The sequence below is a fragment of the Molossus molossus genome, unplaced genomic scaffold (assembly GCF_014108415.1).
Source record: "Molossus molossus isolate mMolMol1 unplaced genomic scaffold, mMolMol1.p scaffold_m16_p_20, whole genome shotgun sequence".
NCBI classification, from domain to species: Eukaryota; Metazoa; Chordata; class Mammalia; order Chiroptera; family Molossidae; genus Molossus; species Molossus molossus.
The window spans coordinates 17,697,266-17,706,948 of record NW_023425356.1 but is presented as its reverse complement, the minus strand read 5'-3'; the positions used below and the strand labels follow the sequence as shown (position 1 = coordinate 17,706,948).

The 9,683-nt window shown below is 43.8% G+C and overlaps 1 non-coding gene across 1 annotated transcript; it reads left to right on the top strand.

Annotated features, from left to right (window-relative positions):
- The first annotated feature begins 9,199 nt into the window (after positions 1-9,199).
- Positions 9,200-9,308, top strand: LOC118638099. Its single transcript, XR_004961056.1, has one exon. It is a non-coding gene; the product is annotated as a U6 spliceosomal RNA (small nuclear RNA).
- The last annotated feature ends 375 nt before the right edge of the window (positions 9,309-9,683 follow it).

Below are 9,683 nucleotides of genomic sequence, written 5' to 3'. Positions count from 1 at the left end.
CACACACAGATAATGCATGACCTTGAAAATTAAAGAATTTTAAAATTGCTAAGCAGAAACACACTGGGAAGAATTATTAGAACAGATTCAAAAATATTTTGTTGTCATAGGGGTCAAGATGGTGGCATAGGTTAAAGCAGTATTTGCCTCCTCTCACAACCACATCAAAATTACAACTAAACTACAAAACCACCATCATTCAGAACTGCCTGAAATCTGGCTGAATGGAAATCCTACAACTACAAAATTAAAGAAGCAGCCACATCGAGACTGATAGGAGGTGCAGTGGTGAGGAACCGGCAGGGGGCAGGTCCCACACCCACATGTAGTGGTTTTTAATCTGTAGGAACATCCTGGCTATGGAGGTCCCCCCTGAGGAGTGAGGGGTCCCAGCCCCACACCACACACCCTGCAGCTTGATAGTTACCAGGGACACATGGGAAGGAACTGAATTGTCTGGTGTCAGGTGAGAGCTGGGGGGACAGATTTCTCCCAGACACAAGTGCTGGCAGAGGCCATTGTTCCTTTGCTGAGCCCCTCTTCCCTCCCCCTGCCACAGCTGACAGGCAGGCACCATATCTGAGTCTCCATCAACCTGGCTCACACAGTTCACCCCACCCTGGTGATTCCTGAGACCCTTCCCCACCCAATAAGCAGGCTCATCCAAGCTGTTTCTAGTGCCTTTTCCATATGAATACCCTGTCTTGGTTCATGCTTCACACTTTTCCTAAAATCTCTCCAACAAGTAGCATCTGGCCTCAGCGTGCCCTGTACCCCCTGCTAAGCAGCCCCAGACCTGGCACTAGCAGCAGCCTGCCTTGGTTCACAGTTTAACCTCTCCTGGGCACCTCCAAGCCCAACACAGGTAGCAGCCATCTGAAGATGGCTCTGTAGCTTGTGCTGGATAGCCTCAAGCAGGACACAGGCAGTGGCTGACTTTGCACCTCCCAGAAGGCCCCAGCGCCAATACACCCAGTGGTCAGCTTCAGACCATGCCAGATTACAACCCTACCACCTTCACAAACAACACACTCAAGGGGTGTACTCGGTGAGCACCAAAGCCCAAATGAAGCAAGTCATGCTCCATAGGGTTGGCTCCATAGGGTTGGCTCCTACACAGCAGCTCTTTGGCTGTAGTCACAGCTGATCCTCACAGCCAATTGGCCTGGAAGTCAATCCCTCCCACTGACACCAACAGCAATCAAGGCTCTACTACAATAGGACAGTGCACACAGTTCACGCAGGGGCATACCTGGAGTGCCTAGCTTAGGTGACTGGGGAGGCTAAGCCACTGGGTCCTACAGGAAACCTACTACACAAAGCCACTCTACCATGTTTGGGAGACATAGCAGCTCTACCTAATACATAGAAACAAACACAGGGAAGCAGCCAACATGCAGAGACAAAGAAACATGTTGCAAATGAAAGAACAGGAGAAATCTCCAGAAAAAGAACTAAATGAAATGGAAGCAAGCAAACTACCAGATACAGAATTCAAAACAATGGTTATAAGGATACTCAAGGAACTTAGTGAGAACATCAACAACGTAAAAAAGGATCAGTCAGAAATAAAGGATACACTAACTGAAATAAAGAATAATTCACAGGGAATCAACAGTAGAGGATGCCAAGAACCAAATTATCAATATGGAATATAAAGAAGCAAAAAACACCCAATGAGAACAGCAAAAAAAGAGTCCAAAAGAATGAGGATAGTATAAAGAGCCTCTGGGACAACTTTAAGCATACCAACATTCGCATCAAGGGGATGCTGGAAGGAGTGAGAGAGCAAGGAATTGAAAACCTATGTGAAAAAGAAATCATGGAAAACTTCCCTAACCTGGTGATGGAAACAGACATACAATCCAGAAAGCTCAGAGTCCCATACAAGATAAACCCAAACAGGTCCACACCAAGACACATCATAATTAAAATGCAAAAGGTTAAAAACAAAGAAATAATCTTAAAAGCAGCAAGAGAAAAGCAGTTAGTTACCTACAAGGGAGCTCCCATAAGATTTTCAGCTTATTTCTCAACAGAAAGTTTGCAGGCCAGAAGGGATTGGTAAAAAAATATTCAAAGTGATGAAAAGCAAGGACCTATAATTAAGATTACTCTAACCAGCAAAGCTATCATTTAGAATAGGACAACCCTGGCCAGCTGGCTCCATTGGTTAGAGCACTGTACCTGTGTACCAAAAGGTTGCAGGTTCAATTCCTGGTCAGGCACATATGGGAGGCAAGTGATGCATGTTCCTCTCTCCCCCCACCTTCCTTCTCTTTCTAAAAGCAATAAAAACATATCCTCCAGTGAGGATTTAAAAAAATAAGATGATGATGACTAGAAGGACAGATAGTTTCCCAGAGAAGAGAAAGCTAAAGAACTTCATCACTACCAAACCTATATTACAAGAAATGTTAAAAGGTCTTCTTTAAAATGGGGGGGAGGGATAGGATGAAAAAGGTGAAGGAACTGAGAAGTAAAAATTGGTAGTTACAGAATGGTGACCGGGATGTAAAGTACGTCTTAGGGAATATAATAGCCCGGCTGGTGTGGCTCACTGGTTGAGTGTCGACCCATGCACCAAGAGGTTGCAAGTTCGATTCCCGGTCAGGGCACATGCCCAGGTTGTGGGACAAATCCCCAGTGGAACATCTGCAGAAGGCAGCCAATCAATGTTTCTGCCTCTCTCTCCTTCTCTCTTCCTCTCTCTCTCTAGAATCAATAAAAAGGAAAAAGAAATTAAAAAATAATATTGTAGTAACTATGTATAGTGTCAGATGGGTACTAGATTTATTGGGGTGATCACTTAGCAAGTCATACAAAGTCTAATCACTGGGTTGTACACCTGAAACTAATATAATATTGTAAGTCAATTGTAATCGAAAAATAAAAACTGTTTAAAGAAAAAAATTAAACCTGTAAAAAGAAGAAAAAGAGCCCTGGCCGGGTTGGCTCAGCAGTTAGAGCATTGGACTTTGGACCAGAGAGTTCCCACTAAGGGCATGTACCTCGGTTGCAGTTTGTCCCCAGTCCCTGTTGGGGTCGTGTGGGTGGCAACCACTCGATGTGTCTCTCTCATGTCAATGTTTCTCTCTCTTTCTTCCCCCCTCTCTCCCTCCTGCTCTATCTGAAGATAAGTGCAAAAAAAAAAAATATCCTTGGGTGAGGATTAAAAAAAAAAAGATTAAAAGAAGAAGAGGAGGAGGAGGAGGAGGAGAAAAATGGAGATCCAGAGAATTGTTACAACTACTTAAGGTCATGAAGTTAGTATATAAGGGAGACAGGCACACAAGACAAGTTTTCTGACTCCTGCCCCATGACCATCTCCCACACTAAATACAGAGCCATGAGAGACTCAATAATAAGCATTATTAAATTTTTCATTCATTAAATTAAAATTTTTGTGCATCTACCACATACACTGTACTGGATGTTGGGTCAGGAGCTGGGCATGTAGACATGAATTGGATTCAATCTCTGGTTCCAAAGAGCACCTGGTTAAGGAGTAGGGAGGAAGCCATGTGGACAAGTACTTACGTATAACTCAATGTAATATGTACTTTAGGAAAAGCACGTATAAAATGCTACAGGCTCATGGCTGAACAATCATGGAAATGCGCCAGGAGGAATCAGAAGATGTGATAGAAAAGGTGACACCTGAACTGCATGTCTGAAATTTCAGTAGAAAACTTCCAAGTGTACAACGGTGGGAAAGAACAAGATCTGCATGAGCAAAGACATGAAGATATTAAATAGAGAGATATGAAGTGGGCCTGAAAGGATAATTCCCAGAGGTTTGGTGAGAAGCTGGGAAAGGCTCGCAGGGGCTGACAGCAACGCTAAGGTTCTGGAACACGCTGGATAGAAGGAGCTTCAGCTTCCACTGGTGCAACAAAATTCACTCATTAAAAAATAAATCCTCATCCTGGCAGGTGTGGCTCAGTTGGTTGAGTGTCATCCCATGCACCAAAAGGTTGCCAGTTCAATTCCTGGTCAGGGCACATGCCCAGGTTTTGGTCTCCTTCCCCACTAGGGGGCGTGCAGGAGACAGTGGATCCTAGTTTCTCTCTCACACTGATGTGTCTCTCTTTCCCTTTCTTTCTCTCTGAAATCAACAAAAACATATTAAATAAATAAAAAAATCCTCCAAACCTCAACACCTTCTAAGTCAATTAATTCAATTAATACCAATGACAGATGCCAAAGTTGATACTCACTGAGAGCTATGCCCTCATGATCCCAATCATAATCAACAGCCTGAATATGTTCCTGTTCTTCAAGATAATCTGCATATTTCTCAGATGAAAGATATTTTCAAATCCACACATTTTCAGGAGTAGCAACAAAGGAATGTTATCTGTAAACAAATAAAGGGCTGCTTTATCTGTTTGATTTCTACCTGAACTTTATTTTTTTTATATAAAGCAGTATATAAAATAGCACGTATCCTTCCCCCTTTAAAAAACCATGAGTTTTGCCCTGGCCAGTTTGGCTCAGCGGTTAGAGCATCGGCCTGCGGTCCAGAGAGACTCGGGTTCAGTTCCCGCTAAGGGCACGTACCTCGGTTGCAGTTTGTCCCCGGCCCTGGTTGGGTCGTGCGGGTGGCAGCCACTCGATGTGTCCCTTTCATGTCGATGTTTCTCTCTTCTCTCTCTCCCTCCCATTCTATCTGAAGGAAAAATGGAAAAATGTCCTCAGGTGAGGATAAAAAAACAAAACAAAAAAACATGAGTTTTGCCCTGGCTGGTTTGGCTCAGCGGTTAGAGCGTTGGCCTGCGGTCCAGAGAGACCCGGGTTCAGTTTCCGCTAAGGGCACGTACCTCGGTTGCAGTTTGTCCCCAGCCCTGGTTGGTCGTGCGGGTGGCAGCCACTCAATGTATCCCTTTCACGTCGATGTTTCTCTCTCTCTCTCTCTCTCCCCCTCCCATTCTATCTGAACAAAAAATGGAAAAATGTCCTCAGGTGAGGATAAAAAAAAAAACATGAGTTTTATAGGAATGTATCTCTGCTAATCAAGTTAGATAAAGCTGACTATCAAACTGAGTTGCAAAATCCATGACTGTAGTCATTCTTATCTCCATTTCAGGTGGAAATCTAGCATTTCTCTTAGGGACGTTATCAGTTCTTTATTCTTTGTCCTCAGTGGACAAGCAGTAGTTCTCAACCTTCCTAATGTCCGACCCTTTAACACAGTTCCTCTTGTTGTATGTGGGCGTATCTGCATATGGGGGGACCTGCCTGAAGGATAGAGGAGCGGTGGCTCAGTTCCGACAACCCTCAGAAATATGTGTTTTCTGATGGGCTTAGGCGACCCCTGTGAAAGGGTCGTTGCACTCCCCAAGGGAGTCCTTCCCTCTTTAAAACCCACAGGTTGAGAACCACTGGTTTAGAGTAAGGCAAGGCTCAGGTCCCTAGAAAGCACCCTTTTTTCCACTGACTTGTTTCCTTTATTCACTGACAACAAAACAGACAAGATTGTAGACATTCAGTCTCACAGAAATACAGTTTGTATAATCATACTAGAAGTTTCCCAGGAAGTCCTCATTCCTCACTGTTTACTGACAAATTTCATTATTCTTTTACCATGTAACCAGCTCCATGACCCAATTTAGCTTGTAGCTAATGACAAAAAAACAGCTTGATTTAAAAAAAAATTTTTTTAACCTAAAAAGCAGCTATTTTAATGATGACTCACCCTGAGTTGCATTGTCTGAAGTTTTTTATTAAACTTACTTGCCTAATGTCAATCGAATTGAATTTAACTTTTCAAAGTTCATTTTATAAATGTCCTGTCTTGACATTATGTTTTATATGACTATTCTAATTTATTTCGGTCATCTCCCTAATTAAAAGATTTAACCACTTTTTAATCTGCTGCTTAATTACCAGACCAATTGTTCAAATTCCTTTGCCCTAGTTTTTATTCAGTGTCAAAATGTTTCCTCTCTCTCTAAAATCAATAAAAAACATTTTATATATTTTCTAATGTTTGGAAAATAAAATATTTAAGTATGCTAGTCGAATGTACTATGTGTTAAAAGCCTAATTTGCCCTGGCCAGTTTGGCTCAGAAGTTAGAGTGTGGGAGGTGGACCAGAGTCCAGGGTTTGGTTCCTGCTAAGGGCACACACCTTGGCTGCAGTTTTTCCCCCGCCCCTGTTAGGGTCGTGTGGGTGGCAACCGCTGGATGTGTCTCCCTCACATCCATGCTTCTCTCTCTCTCTTCCTCCCTCTCAGCCTCCTGCTCTATCTGAAGGTAAATGCAAAAATGTCCTCGAGTGAGGTTAAAAAAAAATTAAAAAGCCTAATTTGTATGAAGAAATTAAACAGCCATTTTACCCGAAATTTTCAAAATAAAATGCTGTTTTCTTATCAAGTTCCTTAAACTCTAGTACAAATTTCTATTTCAAATCTGTAATATAAAAGACCTATATAACCCTTAACTGAGATATTCTCATTTAAATCAGCCCCCGGAAATTTGGACAAGGATACTTCTACTTACAGTCCCCCCCCCACCCCCACCCGTTTCTAGTGTTTTGTCATTGCTCTGTCTCAGGATTGATTCTCCGATATTGTCATTAATCCAAAATGTAGAACTAAGTCTTTCTGGCACATTCTTTCTGTCTGTGATCAGTGGTCCATGAACAAAAAAGGGTTATGTCAAAAATAAATAAGTAAAACCAACCCAGGGCACGTAGTCAAAGCCCCGGGGGCTCCGGAAAGGCAGCAGCCAGGAGGGTCCGGCGGAGCCGGGCCGCCACCTCCCGGACCCGCCCCATGGTGCAGCCCGGCCCGTGAGCAGCAGCGGTGGCCGGGCGCTGGGCCGCACAGCCCCTTAGCACCCCCGACCCGCCCTGCCCCGCCCAAACCCACGGTTCCACTCCGCCACAGGGCGCCCCTGCCCGCACATCCCACCAACACATTCCCGCGCCCCGCAAGCCTCTCGTTCAGCGCCTCCTCGACCCACCCGTCCCGCCCGACTGCCCCCGAGCCTGGTCCCCACGAGGGCGAGGTGGACGGCTGACTCATCGCCGAGCTGTCGGAAGGGCTCAGGGCCCTCCTCACCGCGCTCGGCAATGCTGGAGCCGGGACACGTTCCCACGCACCCCACGCGACGCGGACCTGCCTAACCTTGGCGAGCCGGAGCTGGCGCAGGTCCGCCGCGAGCCCCGCACCCTCCGCCCCGCAGCCGCTCCCTCGGTGGACGCGGGCTGCGCTGCTGGAGGAGGCGGGCTGCACCCTCTGCGGACGCGGGCTGCGCAGCTGGAGGAGGCGGGCTGCACCCGCTGCGGACGGGGGCTTCGCAGCTGGAGGAGGCGGGCTGCACCCGCTGCGGACGCGGGCCGCGCTGCTGGAGGAGGCGGGCTGCACCCTCTGCGGACGCGGGCCGAGCTGCTGGAGGAGGCGGGCTGCACCCTCTGCGGACGCGGGCTGCACCCTCTGCGGACGCGGGCCGCGCTGCTGGAGGAGGAGGCGGGCTGCACCCTCTGCGGACGCGGGCTGCACCCTCTGCGGACGCGGGCCGCGCTGCTGGAGGAGGAGGCGGGCTGCACCCTCTGCGGACGCGGGCTGCGCTGCTGGAGGAGGTGGTTCAACCGCACAACTGCCCGCAAGAGCCACCTGTGCCGGCCCAGGCACCAGGGAGGCTTCTTCTACCAACCCTGCCAGTGCCGGTTCAACAACTGAGCATCCGATGGCCAGACCACAAACCCCTCGCCGCCAACCCCTGACTGCTGCCGGGGCCCCTCCCCTGTAGCCCACCTGGGGCCGGACACCACACCCTCCCTTCTTAAGCGCAACTAAACCAAATTAAGCCAATTTTTTAAAAACACACCCATTACCAATACGATATTTAGCATGCTAATGATATTCTGTTATGTTACTAATTCCAATATAATATACGTGGCTTTGGAAGAGGCGACCTTATAATTTAATATATTACTAAGTGAAGCAAAACCTTTCATGATATAGGTAGCTACAGAGCATTGTAAAGTACATACCCATTTTATCTTAAATTTTTGGAACAGAATTAATCAAATTAAATTCGAATATGTATAAACCTAATAACTAAGTGAAATAAAGTAAATATGTTAAAACATACAAACATGAAAACCTTTCATGTATAAATAGATTAAATTTGAATATCTGATTATTAAAAAGCAAAAAGATGTTGATTTTTAATTGTAAATAATCTATTTCCAACACTTCTTTGGCTGGATTAGTACAAATCCTTCTAGGCTTAATCCTCATTAAGAAGTATTGTTTTTAATGTTTGTTTATTAAAATATACAAATACATACATATGCAAGATTATGTGAAGTTGATTTGCACTTATGGTCAACTACTCCAAGCATTGTGATAGAATTTCATTAAAATTACTACTTCAAAATCTTTGTCTCTTGCTGTGTTCATACAACTATATTACTGATAAAACATTGGTCAGGCTTTATTTATGCTTTTTTGTTTTTTATTTTTACATAAGAAGTGTTTTTACATAAGAAGGGCTTTTAAATAAGAGGTGCTGGGAAACAGGTCCATCTAGTGCTTTAGAAACAGGTCTATTTGCCTGTCTGTCCAATAGAGGTCAATGTGTGATCAGGCATAGTATATCTTTCACCAAGTAAGCTGAAGAAGGGCATAAATTTAACATTATTTTACTTAGGTCATATTTTTTACTTTTATTCTATTAAAGAACATTTTGTTTTTACTGTTTAACGTTATTTTTACATTTCCCCCTCACCCCATTCTCTCTTTTCCTCATACTTAAGTTTAGTTCACTCACTAATCTTGCTTGGTACAACTGACAATTCCTTTTGTAGTTCAGCCTTGGTATCCATCCCTGTTGTCCATTTCAACTTACTCTCTTTTGTCTTTTCATGCAGCCTCTGCATTTTTTTGGTCTCCTCCCTTGTTATCCATTAGATTAATAATTTTTGCTGCTGGTTTATTTTTTTTATTGCAGCACCTCATACTTTATTTTCCTCCAGACTTTCCATGTTTCTCACATGCATACTCATGCACCCACATTCTAAAGTTATGTATCGATGTACCCAATTTCACGTACATCACTGGAGTGGAAAGTGTGTTGGATATCGAGCGTTCCCAGAGCATTTTATAAAATGTGTTACTCCCTGAAATACCTTCATTTACAACCGTGTGCCAGTATTCTGTATCACAAACTATAAAGTTCTAGACTTGTGTTCTCGCTTTGGCAGCACATATACTAAAATTGAAACGATACAGAGAAGATTAGCATGGTCCCTGTGCAAGGATGACATGCAAATTCGTGAAACGTTCCATACAAATAAAATTCTAGACTTGTGAAACAAATAACATTGATAAGAAATAAAAATAAATCCCAGTAATATTTTACTATATTCAAAAACGTATTACTTTTCCATATATATATATTTTGTCCTGGAATTAAGTTAGTTTTAAATTTTTCCCTAGTATGTTGATTATTCTATACATTGATGAGATCCAAAGATAGAAATTTGTATAGATTAGATAAATTTGGAATTACATTCTGTCATTGTTGCTCTATCATGGTTTATTTTCTTTCTTTCTCTTTTAAACATTTTTTAGATATTCAAAGTTACATGTGGAATATTTCTCTTTTGGTTATTATTTTTTTGGTATTGCACACATACCCTTTTTTACTTTAAAGTAGCTTTATTTTTC